General features: G+C 45.0%; 1 protein-coding gene across 2 annotated transcripts in view; it reads right to left on the bottom strand.

The window, feature by feature from the left end:
* Nucleotides 1-13,503, bottom strand: part of LOC124606150 (organic cation transporter protein-like) — a 298,293-nt gene that overhangs the window by 147,685 nt on the left and 137,105 nt on the right. Inside the window, exon 1 of one of the 2 annotated variants that reach the window (XM_047138132.1) lies at nucleotides 2,172-2,189. The exons of the other annotated variant lie outside the window; for it this stretch is intronic. The gene's annotated coding sequence lies outside the window, so the exon portion shown is untranslated. Of the gene's footprint in view, nucleotides 1-2,171; nucleotides 2,190-13,503 lie in introns of those variants that run through there. 2 annotated transcript variants of the gene reach the window in all.

Raw genomic sequence — 13,503 nt, 5'->3', positions numbered from 1 at the left:
GAGCCAGAAGACTGATGCAAAAAAAAAAGTCGAGATACTTTTGATCAGATAGCATTTATGTACTACCGTAACGTGTCCAAGAAGGAATGGTCAACATTCTGGTATATGACAGGGACAATCATTTGAAGGAAAGAAGTGTAGTAAACATGGACTCTAAAGAGCATACCTTAAGAGCTATGAGCACTTTTTCCTAAAAACAACGGCCCTAAATTGCATATCGTAAGAGTTATGAGCACTCGTTCAGCAAGAGATGCGTTCCACAGTAGCGAAGACTAAGTCCTCATAGCTCTCAATATACGCATTTTAAAATCCATGTTTACTACGCTTTTCTGCTTCGAATTATCGTTTATGTAAAATCTCTCAAGATTAATCATTCCTCGAGGGATAGCCCTTATATGCCTATGTGTGTGGATACAGATTACATTTGGGTATCAATGATGTTATTGCAGTTTGACTTCAGTAACAAATTAATATACCTTGCAGGTAAATAAATCTATATGGATAATCCGCAAACCACTGTACTTTGCATAGCTCAACGACCCTCGTATCAGTATTAGAGATTTTCTGTCCTATTCCATTCGCATATGGAGTGAGGGAAAGCTGATCGTCTGTATGCCTCTTTACGTGCCCTATCTTCCTTATCTTATTCTCACGGTCGCTATGCAAGATACCCGATGGTGAATGCATAATAGCCGCACCGTCTCCCTCGCACCGAGTGTGTGCTGTGTTTAGAGTACCTGTTGAGTTTAGAGGAGTGTAAGGAATGTGTGTATAGTGAGGGTTTTTGTTTATGTTACGTAATGGAGACAGAAGGTCGAGGGTGAATCCTCGTACCAGGACTTAGCCTACTCCTCTCGAGTAACACTAAGTTTGACATCGCCCTCCGACGGATGGATCACCATCAACATTGTCACATGCCCTCGCTGCGGAGAGTTTTGGAATTTAATCCTGAATATTCGGGCAAAATCCGATGATCGATAACTCTGCGCCGCCACCTCTCCGCCCTTGCCAGCAAAATTCCGGAAGTGAAAATTTCATTCAATACTAGGATTCGGACCGGCTATGCATGTGCCGAGTGCCACCGTATAGGCGAACGCATCTATGGTGGCGTGTTTTGCTATACAAGTAAACTTACCTGAATTTTCTCATGTTGGGAAATTAGAAAGAGTGATCTCTTTATCTTGATAAAAACTTTCAACAGCCAAGATCACATAAATTCGTCTTGTTCTTGGACAACCGGTTTCGTCTTCAAAAAAATTTTGTTACGTTAACGTGTTCATTGTGAGTTAGAGCCTCATACCATGTCATCATGGTGGATAAACTATCGCACTTCATACAAAGGTTTGTCACGAATAAAACAATTACAGTTATAAAGCGCCTTGTGAACATGACCATGTCGGAATAGGTAGCGCTCACAGATGATTGTTAGTTATTGTGAATTTTAAGAATTAAGGATCATCTGTGAGCGCTACCTGTATGGACATGGATATGTGCACAAGGCGCTTTTAACTGCAATTGTTTTATTCCTGATAAACCTTTGTATGAAGTGCTACATTTTATCCACCATGGCAACATGGCATTAGACTCTAGCTTACAATGAACACGTTTAGTAACAAAACTTTTTTTTAAGACCAGACGATGACATTTACATCTGTCGAAACCGGTTGTCAAACGTAAAGGCGAATTAATGAGATCTTGGCTACTGAAGATTCTTTTTACCAAAATCAACTTACATTTTTACACAGTACTGTTACTATTCAGAAATAACAAATGGCTCTGAGCACTAAGGTGGTATATGACCTTAGAACTACTTAAACCTAACTTACCTAAGGACAGCACACACATCGATGCCCGAGGCAGGATTCGAACTTGCGACCGTAGCGGTCGCGCGGTTCCAGACTGAAGCGCCTAGAACCGCTCGGCCACTCCGGCCGGCGCTCAGAAATAACAATTACGTAAATATCATGTCCGAGTTCGACAAAAGACTTCTGCAGCCTCCGACTTCCATACCGATAAAAGGACGTCTGTGACGTCCGTATTCGAATCTACAACCGATACTAAGCTTAGCAAGTGCAAAACTTAGATTGTGCTTGCCAATAATGAAACGGAGACTTCAGCATCGCGCGTTCGTAGCGGTAATAAGCGGTACGTGGGCTATGGCTTCGACTTACCTCAAACACGGCAGGGCGCGTACGAAACGTCAAGCGTACAAGGAGGCAGCAATTTCGGGCATCGAGCCTAGAGACACGCTGTCGTCCTGCTTCGGTATCTTATCAGAGCAGGAGCGAATACTGTGCCCTGTGCAGCTCGCTGCGTGCTACCTGCGAGCGTTTCTTCGCCAGATAGGCCCCGGCTCGCACCTGCCCGTGAGCTCTACTCCCTCTCGTCTCCCCCTGCGACCCTACCACACCCAGCTGTTTCACTGTCCTACGCAAAGCAAGCGCGATCGCGTTTACCGTAACGTAGGCGCCTGATTGGTCGCCGCCGACTGTCAGCTGATGTTTTTTTCTTTTTCGAGCGCGTGAATCAGCAAAATGGATTTATATGGGTGCGTCACGCAACTGCCTGCTTCTGGTACGCAGGTACCAAGACAGACACCGAGATGGCAGTGGCTCGCTAGAAGCTCCGTCGTGGCGCTGAGTGTCTTCGTAGTTGCGATAAATCTGACCAGTGGCGGTCGTTTGATTATCTGTACCACTTCATCGTCGCTATATCGCTGTTAATAAATTTCTTTTACGGGCCACCGGATGAGAAGAATCTACACTCGCACCAAACGTACTGGTGCAGTAATAGCACACAAGACTCATATTCGAGCACACAAATTACGTAACCACACTCACATCTACACATACATCTATATCTACAGGATTACTCTGCAGTTCATAGTCACGTGCTTGGGATAGGGTTCATCGAACCACTTTCGCAACGTTTCTCTACCGTTCTAACCTCGAGTAGCACGAGGGAAAATCGAACACTTAAATTTTTTCCGTACGATCTTTGATTTCTCTTATTTTATTACGATGGCCATTTCTCCCTATGAAGATGGAAGACAACAAAAATTTAGCATTCGGAGGAGAAAGTTGGTGATTTAAATTTTGTGAAAAAATCTCGCCGCAACGAGAAACGCCTTTGTTTTTAATGACTATTACCGCAACTCGCGCAGCAATATACTCCAAAAGAACACGGAAAAGCGTAATTTACGTAGTCTCTTTAGTAGATTAGTTGTATCTTCTAAGTTTTCTGCCAATAAAACGCAGTCTTTGGTTCGCCTTCGTCAGTTTAAGTTGTTCGTAACTGTAATCCACAGGTATTACTGAATTTGTGTTATTTATCGTGTAACCAAAATTTAACGGATTCCTTTTACTACTCACGTGGGAGACCTGACACTTTTTATTGTTTATAGTCAGTTACCACAAATATCATATCTAAACGGAAAATATTACTTTTGTTTCCGTTTTTTTTTACTACAAACTGTGCCCTTTCTGGCAGAAAATCACGAATCTAACTGCACAACTGTGACGATACTCGATAGGTACGCAATTTGATTAAAAGTTGGTTGTGAAGAACAGTTTCAAATGCACATAGATCCATATACATACAAAAAATTTTAATTATTTTCTAGGGAAACGGACTACATTGTCCTAGAAATAAAATAATCTCAATCCCAATGATCGAACCATAGGGATTCCCCCCCCCCCCCCCCCCCGTCCCCCTTAGACTACTGGGGTACTGAGCTGGAAGAAACCATGAAATTTTTAATCGGTCAGGTCTCATATGGCCCATTCTCTTCCTTGGAGTAGACAACAACAATACTTTTCCATCAGTGCAGGTAATACGGTTCTGTTTCGTAAAAGTTATTTCAAGAGCCTAAAAGAGTCCTCAGGAAAAATTGACAGCATACGACAACGAAGTCACTCGCGACGATATCAAGTTTAAAGTATCCTGGGTATCCTTGCCATGTCAAATTGGAATTAAAATTAGGGCTCTGGACGATAACTTCAACTGTCTTCACCAGGTCCCGTTGTCTACAGGTCCCCAGAAATTGTGTCCAACGTCTGCCGATGGCCCGGGGTAAGCTATTTGTGTACACCGAGACCAAACAAAAATCTTGTCCCGTAGATCAACATAACGAGACTCTTATCATCAAAGAAGCCGCAGAGAACATATTGTGCAACAACAGTTTCAACCGCGACTGCTATTAAAGTCTTGGCGGCCACAGAAGTTGCCTCTCGACATTGAGGGACTAAGAGATTGCAGAGGACGTCGCCGAGATATTTACAAAAAAATGGTTCAAATGGCTCTGAGCACTATGGGACTCAACATCTTAGGTCATAAGTCCCCTAGAACTTAGAACTACTTAAACCTAACCAACCTAAGGACATCACACACACCCATGCCCGAGGCAGGATTCGAACCTGCGACCGTAGCAGTCCCGTGGTTCCGGACTGCAGCGCCAGAACCGCACGGCCACCGCGGCCGGCAGATATTTACATCCCAGACCAATCACCGCTGTATTACTAGGACAGTAACTGCGAAGAAACTATGGGAAAACAGAAGAAGTACTTCAGGTGATCACGAAAGAAATATTTACAAAAATGTCCAGGGAAATTCAGAAATACAAGTCACTTAAAAACGACATGACATGCAGGGAAGCTAAGGCGAAAAATGTGAAGAAATCTAAAAAAGAAATGACTGTCGGAAGGACTGACTCAGCACACAGAAAAGTTCAAAATGAGACTAGTGATGTACTATCAGACTTTTAGAAAAACATCGTCAGCACAATTCCCAACATTCCAAGAGTTGACAAGTGCGTGAGCTAAACAGCTCATGCATCTAAGTTGCTGACAAGAATAGCTTACAGAAGAATGGAAAAGAAAATTGTTGATCTCTTAGAGGACAATTAGTTTGGCTTTAGGAAAGGTAAAGGCACTAGAGAGGCAGTTCTGATGTTGCGATTCATAATTGAAGCAAGAATGAAGAAAAATAAAGACACGTTCGTAGGATCTGACCACCATAAAACACAGGGATGTAGTCATTCGCCACTACTGTTCAATCTATACATCGAAGAAGCAATGGCAGAAATAAAAGCAAGGTTAAAGAGATGCATTAAAACTCAGGGTGAAAGAATATCAGTGTTAAGACTTGCTGATGACATTGCCATCCTCATTGAAAGTGAAGAAGAACTACAGGACCTATTACTGGAGCGAACAGTCTAATGAGTACAGAATATGGGCAGAGAGCAAAGCCGCGCCGAGTGACCGCGTGGTTAGAGGTGCCATGTCACGGATTGCGCGGCTCCTCGCGCCGGAGGTTCGAGAGATATCAAACATCGCACAAGAAGATTTAAGTGTTAGTTTCGCTGTTCATGAGTGGAACGCTAGAGAATGGCTTGAAGTTGGTTTGATGACTCTCCGCCATGCGCCTAACTGTAAATTGCAGAGTAATAATGTAGATGTATACACTAAGGTGACAAAAGTTATGGGACACTTATTAATATCGTGTCGGATCTCTTTTTGAGCAGCGTAGTGTAGAAGTTCCGCGTCGCATGTGCTCAACATGTCGTTGGAAGACTCCTGTAGAAACACTGAGCCATACTGCCTGTATAGCCGTCCATAATTGCCGAAGTGTTGCCAGTGCAGAATTCTATGCACGAACTGACCTCTCGAATATGTGCCATAAATGTTCGATGGGATTCATGCCGGGCGATCTGGATGGCCAAATCATTCGTTTCACTTGTCAAGAATGTGTCTCAAATGAATAGCGAACAGTTGTGGCTCGATGACATGACATCGTTGTTTGGAACATGAAATACATGAATGGCTGCAAATGGTCTCCAAGTAGCCGAACGTAACCATTTCCATGCAAACACAGTCCACACCATTATGGAGCTAGCACCACCTTGCACAGTGCCTTATTGACAACTTGGGTTCATGGCTTCGTGGGATGTGCGCTATACACGACTCCTACCATGAGCTCTTAGCAACTGAAATCGGTAATCGTCTGACCAGGCCACGGTTTTCCAGTTACCTAGGGTCCAACAGATAAGATCACGAGCCCGGGAGAGGCGATGCAAGCGATGGCGTGCTGTTAGCAAAGGCACTCGCGTCCGTTGCTGACATAGCCCATTAACGCCAAATTTCGCCGCACTGTCGTAACCGATATGTTCGTCGTACGTCCCACATTGATTTCTGCGGTTATTTCACGCAGTGTAGCTTGTCTGTAAGCACTGAAAAGTCTACGCAAACGCCGCTGCTCTCGGTGGTTGAGGGAAAGTCGTTGGCCACTGCTTTGTCCGCAGTGAGAGGTAATGCCTGATATTTGGTATTCTCGGCACACTCTTGACATTGTGGATCTTGGAATATTGAATTCCCCAACAGTTTCCAAAATGGAATGTCCAATACATCTAGCTGTAACTAGCATTCCGCGTTCAGAGTCCTAATTCCCGTGGTGCCCCCATAATCACGTCGGAAACTTTTGAACATGACTCATCTACACTGCTGGCCACCGTAAATGCAACACCAAGAAAGACAAGAGATAGCACAACAAGATTTATTTTGTAGATAACATGTTAACCAAGTATCAAATGATTACGTTTACAGACGTGTGTGACATGTTCCTGCCAGAATCAGTAGCCAGAGTAGCCGCCATTGTTGGAGATCACCGCTGCCACACGTCTCGGCATTGAGTCAAAGAGACGTTGGATGTGTTCCTGGCGTACAGCAGCCCAAGCAGCTTCCACACGTTGCCAAAGATCATCTGGTGTGGCAGCTGGGGATGTAATCTGGGTCACTCGTTGAGCAACCATGGACCACATGTTTTCTATCGGCGAAAGATCCGGAGAGCGAGCCGGCCAGGGAAGTAATTCAATCTGGTTATTGACGAAGAACCTTTGGACAATGCGTGCCACGTGTGGTCGCGCATTATCCTGTTGAAATATGGCTGTGTCCGAGCCCTGAAGGTAAGGAAGGACAACTGGCTCCAGCACCTCGGATATGTAGCGCCGGCTATTTAAAGTACCGGCAATGCGTACTAGAGGCGTGCGAGAGTAATATCCAATACCGCCCCATACCATAATACCCGGTGCAAGACCAGTGTGGCGGTGCATAATGCAGCTGTCCAGCATCCTCTCTCCACGGTGTCTCCACACTCGAATCCGACCATCGTGGTGCTGCAGACAGAAGCGTGCCTCGTCAGTAAAGACAACGTCATTCCATTCTGCCGTCCACATCCGTCTGTCATCACACCATTGGCGACAGAGACGTCTGTGGTTCTGCGTCAATGGTAGACGAAGCAATGGACGTCTTGCGGACAGACCACTCTGCTGTAAACGGCGTCGAATGGTGCCCGCAGACACTGGATGATGCGTTACAGACGCAATGTGCTGTGCTATGGTTCGGGATGTCACTGAGCGATCCGTCACTGCCTATCAGCACGTGCAGTGGTGCACCGAGGTGAATGCGATCGACCACGTCGGTCCGTCGTACCCTCCTGCATCCAACGGTCACATATCCGCATTACAGTTGTTTGGTTTCGTCCAACACGACTAGCGATTTCTCTGTATGATAATCCACAATCTCGGTAAGCCACTATCCTTCCTCTGTCGAACTCGGATACGTGATCAAAAGATGTTCGCTGTTGTCTACGAGGCATAACTGATCGTCTTGTGAAACAACCACAAGGTAAACACACGTGCCGAACGTACACTCGTCGAAATCGCCAAGCCTTAAATGGCGCTATGAGGTGGCGCCACAGGCGCGCGTGATGTGCGTCTGCGCTGAAATTGTAATCAGTTGCATATCTCATCGCTTCAAACCCATGGTGTAAAATTCACTTGAATCGGATGCTTCCTTCAGGGTGTTACATTTACGGTGGCCAGCAGTGTAAGTACAAATGAGAGCGCCGCCAATGCACTGCCCTTTTTTACCTTGTGTAGGAGCTACTATCGCCATCTGTTTATGTGCATATCGCTATCCCGTGACTTTGTCACCCCAGTGTGTGTATATGTTGATAGCCTGCTGGTTCACCTTTGGAATGCGCAAAAGCAGCTATTCTGTGTGCCACGAGGTCTACTGGTTCTTGGTGGGCTTACGGAGATAACTGACACCAGATGTCTGCATTCAGTCTCGCAAGTACGCTAAATTTCGGTCCGATGATTTATGTGCGCATAGCTAGCGCCCGATAGCGTCCCAGATGTGTTCCGTTGGATTCAGATCAAGCGAATTTGGTGACCAAGACATCAACGAGAGTTCTGTATCTCCTAACACCACTGTAGTATAATTTCGGCCTTGTAATCCGCACAGGTTTTTCACTGGAAAATGCTGTCGGTTGACGTAACAACAAACGTGATCCATCCCACCAGGCGACATGTTTCCATTCTCGATGATTGTGCCCCTGCTGTCATAATTGATGATGTCATCGCGTCAACAAGGGAAAACTTAGGGATTGTCTACTGTCCCGTGTTCAATAATAGCGTTTGAAAGGTGTGCTCCGTAACACTTGCGCCCGTACTTTTAGTGAGATCTGCCACAGACCGCTACCTATCCCGCTTTAGAGAGTCGGTAATCCTTTTATCTCCACGTTCTGTGATGAGGGGTGGACGTGTACGTCCAACATCTTCTCGCCTACTCATTTCACCGTACTTCAATCGCTTCCCGTAAATGCTCACGACGGTAGCACAGAAATAGCCGAACAGCTTCGCCAGGCGCCGGGCTCAGAGCGCTAATTCCCAGGCGCTGGGCTGTGAGAATCTGTCCTTTGTCAAAGTCGCTTACTTCAATGGTTTTTTTTCCATTTTATGGCCCGAATAGGCGGTAAAGTGATTGCATATTCGTTTCTGGCCAGCGTATATACTTTCCGTACCGTGTCACGTGCCGGCGAAGCTACCAGACGGCATTCAATCTCGCGGTAGGTAGTTGGCACTTTAGCTTGGCTCAGCAGTGTATGCATCCCTGTTGTGAAAACAGGTCACATATACGCTGGTGCGCAAAACTTAATGATATACGTAGCTTTCGCATGATATGTCACTGTCAACTAGCACAGCTCCATGAAATCTGGACCACAGTTGTAAAGAACTGCCACAATATATTACAGAAAGTAACTGAAAGAAATACGTAATGAGACGAACAGAAATGGCACTTATTCGAAGACAATCACGCTTAAGTCACCGCGATTCGCGACGGCCTCATGGACGTTAGAAAAGGTGCGGCATGGTTCTTCTAGAGTGTGTGTCAATCACGGAAGGCAATGCATGCTCCGCAAATACTTCTATGCTGGCACAAGGTTGGTAAGTTCTTGTTGTAAGGTGTTCCAGTCCTCTACCACCGCGGTTGATAACAGATGGACGGTTATTGGTGCACGTGGACGTGCTACAATACGCCTCCCCAACGCATCCCACACATTCTCGGTGGGATTTAAGTCGGAAGGACTGGCAAGGCAGGGTATTCGCTGAATATCCTTTCGTTCCGAGAGTCCTCGATCTCTATGCCATAGCCGGCCGCTGTGGCCGAGCGGTTCTAGGCGATTCGGTCTGGAACCGCGCAACCGCTACGGTCGCAGGTTCAAATCCTGCCTCGGGCATGGATGTCTGTGATGTCCTTAGGTTAGTTAGGTTTAAGTAGCTCTGAGTTCTAGGGGACTGATGACCTCAGATGTTAAGTCCCTTAGTGCTCACAGCCATTTTGAGCCTCTATGTGGTCACGTAGTGTCATTCATAAAAATAAAGCCAGGGCCGAATCCACCACTGAAAAGAAGCACATGGGGAAATAGTACAGTCTCTCAAAAATGTTGAGCTATGAGTGTACCGTGTTCAAAGAGCTGGAGGAGGGTACGACCACGACCACTATCCAGTCCGGATCTGCTGTAATCCGAGCGCTTGATACCACTGCTTGTTAGCCCGTTCCTTAAGCTCTTGGCACCATCGCAAACGATGCAGTCCCGTCTGATGTGGTTCCAACTGCACCTGCTGTTCATACCTGCTGGGCATGTCTCTCGCACATACAATGGCTAATTGGTGCTGTCAGGCAACGCATCAAGTCAGGTATCAAGTCCGCAAACTCGTATTTCGTTTGAGATCGATAAGTAGGTGATCTTACACACATTAAATATTAATTTATACTTACGGAGCATTCTAGCAGTTCATTTCTAATTTTTATCAACACTAGAGGCAGGTGTGAGCGAACGATGTTTGGCCTGTATAGTACCTAATATATCGACTTTTGGGGCGTCCCATAACGGTGTTTTGGACGACGGAATGCTTGAGTAACTCTTAAGTTACATAAAGAAGAATAAATTTTCTGTCTGATCAACTTGTTTTGATAACTCTAGAGTTGTGAAGTGATAAAGCAGAATCTTCTCCCTTTTTTCCACTAGTTTCGAAACATTTCTGTTCTGTTCTGCTCCAGTAATCTGGAACATGCGATAAAGTAGGCTCGTGTGAAATCAGACTCAGGAAAATATTTTCTCTTGCGTTCGATTGACACTTTGTGGCCACTAAATTGAAATTAGACAAGAAAGAGAGTGCGAATATCTTTGTCCGGCTCAATCTGACATCCAGTTTAGGCGGACGTCACTGTACCAACAGGACGGACCTACCATTGCATACATCACTACAATCGATGACAGCGTGACGACGGTCAGTTGCTTCTGGCGAAGACAATGGAGGTTATCGTCTAAAGTTAGAATTTTTATTCTAATTTGACGCGATAACATAACTGAGAATATTTTCCTCAAGAGCTGACAGTTTAGCATGAATTCAAGTAGGAGGATGGAGCTGTTTTCCTGGAACAATGACGCCAACACTCAGTCTGTGAATTTTCGGTTGTGACGACATCAGGAGAACTCGCCGTCACGTTGCTGTGCGCGTTTTCGTGGCCTGCAGGCTGGGCAGTTAAGTGGGGTGATGGACCACGGAGCGCGCGGGTGCTTTCTACTGGACAAGCTGGCGTCCCTAGGGTGTTGACCCGGCCCTGTGCGATAAACAAGGCGGCTAGCAACGACTGTCCTCTGGCCGAGGGCCTCCCGAAGATGAGTGTGAGTCACCAGCGCAGTTGCCGTTACTTGCCCCAGATCCGCCCACAATTCTCTCCATTCGAGCACTCGGAAAACACGTACAGTGCTGGTCCAATTTTTTTTCCACACTACTACTCGGGATGGTGGTTATCGTTGAAACAACCAGCTTTTGCATACACAGGATTTTTACGTCTAGTTTAACCTGACTGTTAAAGCCACTCAAAATAACTGGTTTCTGAAATAAACGATTTTCGGTTTCTTATTGCTGTTATTTCCAGTAAGAAACGTAGACTTCGTATAAAGACTGAAAAATTCTGGTGAAGGTGAAAAAGCAGGAGATCTCGATCGATACAGAGTTGCGGCTGTGAGAGAACTCTGTTTCACTGTCTCCAGCAAAGGTGGCGAAGGTGGCGGCGACGATGAGGGCCAAAAGTTCACAAGTTGATGACTTCCCTACATCGCCACTTTTGAAAATCACGTTTTTCATCCTAAACCAAGCACGAAATTAAGGAATCAGTTATTATCCCAAGTTAACAGCACATCGATAAAATTATTGGAATATCAATCAAATTTATCTTCTTTCCCATGAACATTGTGGAAATTTTCTCCTTATACGATGTCGGCACGTTTGTTCGGCCTCCTCCCATTTTTAATCTTTTAAAGCAAATGATGGATTGTACTTCATTGCTACTGCACTTCATGAAATATTTTTCAAACTACGGGATGGTGCCACTCTGCAATGTAACAATAAGAACACAGCGAGAAACTGACGTATAGACCAGCTGGAGACAAGCCATCCACACTGCACGTACTCGCATACCGTTTAATAAGCCACGTTATAAGGCAACAGATACATTTGTAGCAGCAAAGTTATACTGGTTCTTATGTCATATGTTTTTGCTGGTTTCTAACGATCGGTGTTATTAAAATAACATTGTTCGCTTTTCCCATTTTTGTAATAATGCATTATTTCAAAGCAATGTAAATTTGACGAGCACACGATACTCGTTAAAAAAAATTTAAAAACCAAAAACTTTAGCACTGCAGCTGCCTGTTTTTTTCACCTGTTTATTAGCAAAAAATAAAAAAGCCTGTTATAACCTAGACCAAACGAATACAGAGAATTTCCGGTTATTCAGAACTAAAATACCGGTACCGGTTTCAATCGGTCAATTTTCCCACCGCTACTACGTACCTGAGGGATTATTTCGAACTATAGAAAAGAGCATATGAAAACTGCACACATACATTTTCGCGTGTTGTACAGGAGCGTTCGTGTATACAAGAAACCCATAGTCTCTTACGCCCAGTTAGGAAATAATTTGACATTGATGTTATAAAGATGTCACGTTTCTTTGGTAGCGTTGGGTTTATCGTATGAAAAACATATCAGCTATTAACTACATTCTGATGCTATCATGTGGAAGCATAGTAGCAATGGAACTATTCCCTCATTTGCCTTAATCGATGTTAGGATACCGCAATAAACCGAAGTCGGGGCTGTTCAACGGGCATTTAAAACCAGCTACTAACGAGTTCGACTTCAGCGACTTAACCACGGCGCATCTCGCTAGGTGCATTACGACGGGTCCAACGTGACTAGTACGTTATTAAAAATCTACTATGAAATTATCCTTAATATTGCAGACAATAGTGTCTGGTGTCTCGTCATGGCGAACCACATACGCATACGTCTTACGAGTGCCTCGTCTTACAGGAGGTGAGGGAGTCCTTGGTGAAGGAATATTTTATTGGTGTCGCCACTCAGTCTCGTAAAATCCAATCACTTGGTAGCGTGCAACTCCTTATACACTTTGTGACATAATTGATAGTGGAATCTGACAACAGGCGAAAGTATACGATAATAATAAGAGCAGCCACTGATTTCATTGAGAACTATTGTCCCAGTTAGTACAAATGTATTTGAAATGTAAACTTTTCGATTAAGTTCCCAAAATTCACCCTGGCCCTTGCTTGTGGAATGTGCTAAATGGTTCAAATGGCTCTGAGCACTATGAGACTCAACTGCTGAGGTCATTAGTCCCCTAGAACTTAGAACTAGTTAAACCTAACTAACCTAAAGACATCACAAACATCCATGCCCGAGGCAGGATTCGAACCTGCGACCGTAGCGGTCTTGCGGTTCCAGACTGCAGCGCCTTTAACCGCACGGCCACTTCAGCCGGCAATGTGTTAAATGCATGATGGACACTAGCACATGTTGCTGCTAATTAATATGCAAAAATGTACAGGGTGTTCGCATCTCTCCCAAGTCGTACATTTTTAGTTTTGTTAGTACCTCCACACGCATTTGGCAACAGAAAGCCATTAATGTTTACTTTACACTGAGCAGCAGCTCATATGTTGAAGCGTGGAAGCATAACGTAACTATATACTGACAGGGCTGGTCCACCTAGTGGTGCATTTACGACCGTGCAGGAAACATTGGGTAGTAAACTGAGGTGGTCGGGGGGGCCAGATTATGGTAAGCCACAC

Source organism: Schistocerca americana, chromosome 1, assembly GCF_021461395.2.
Source record: "Schistocerca americana isolate TAMUIC-IGC-003095 chromosome 1, iqSchAmer2.1, whole genome shotgun sequence".
Lineage (NCBI taxonomy): Eukaryota > Metazoa > Arthropoda > Insecta > Orthoptera > Acrididae > Schistocerca > Schistocerca americana.
Note: the sequence above shows the minus strand (reverse complement) of the source record. Positions and strands in the feature narration are given on the sequence as shown.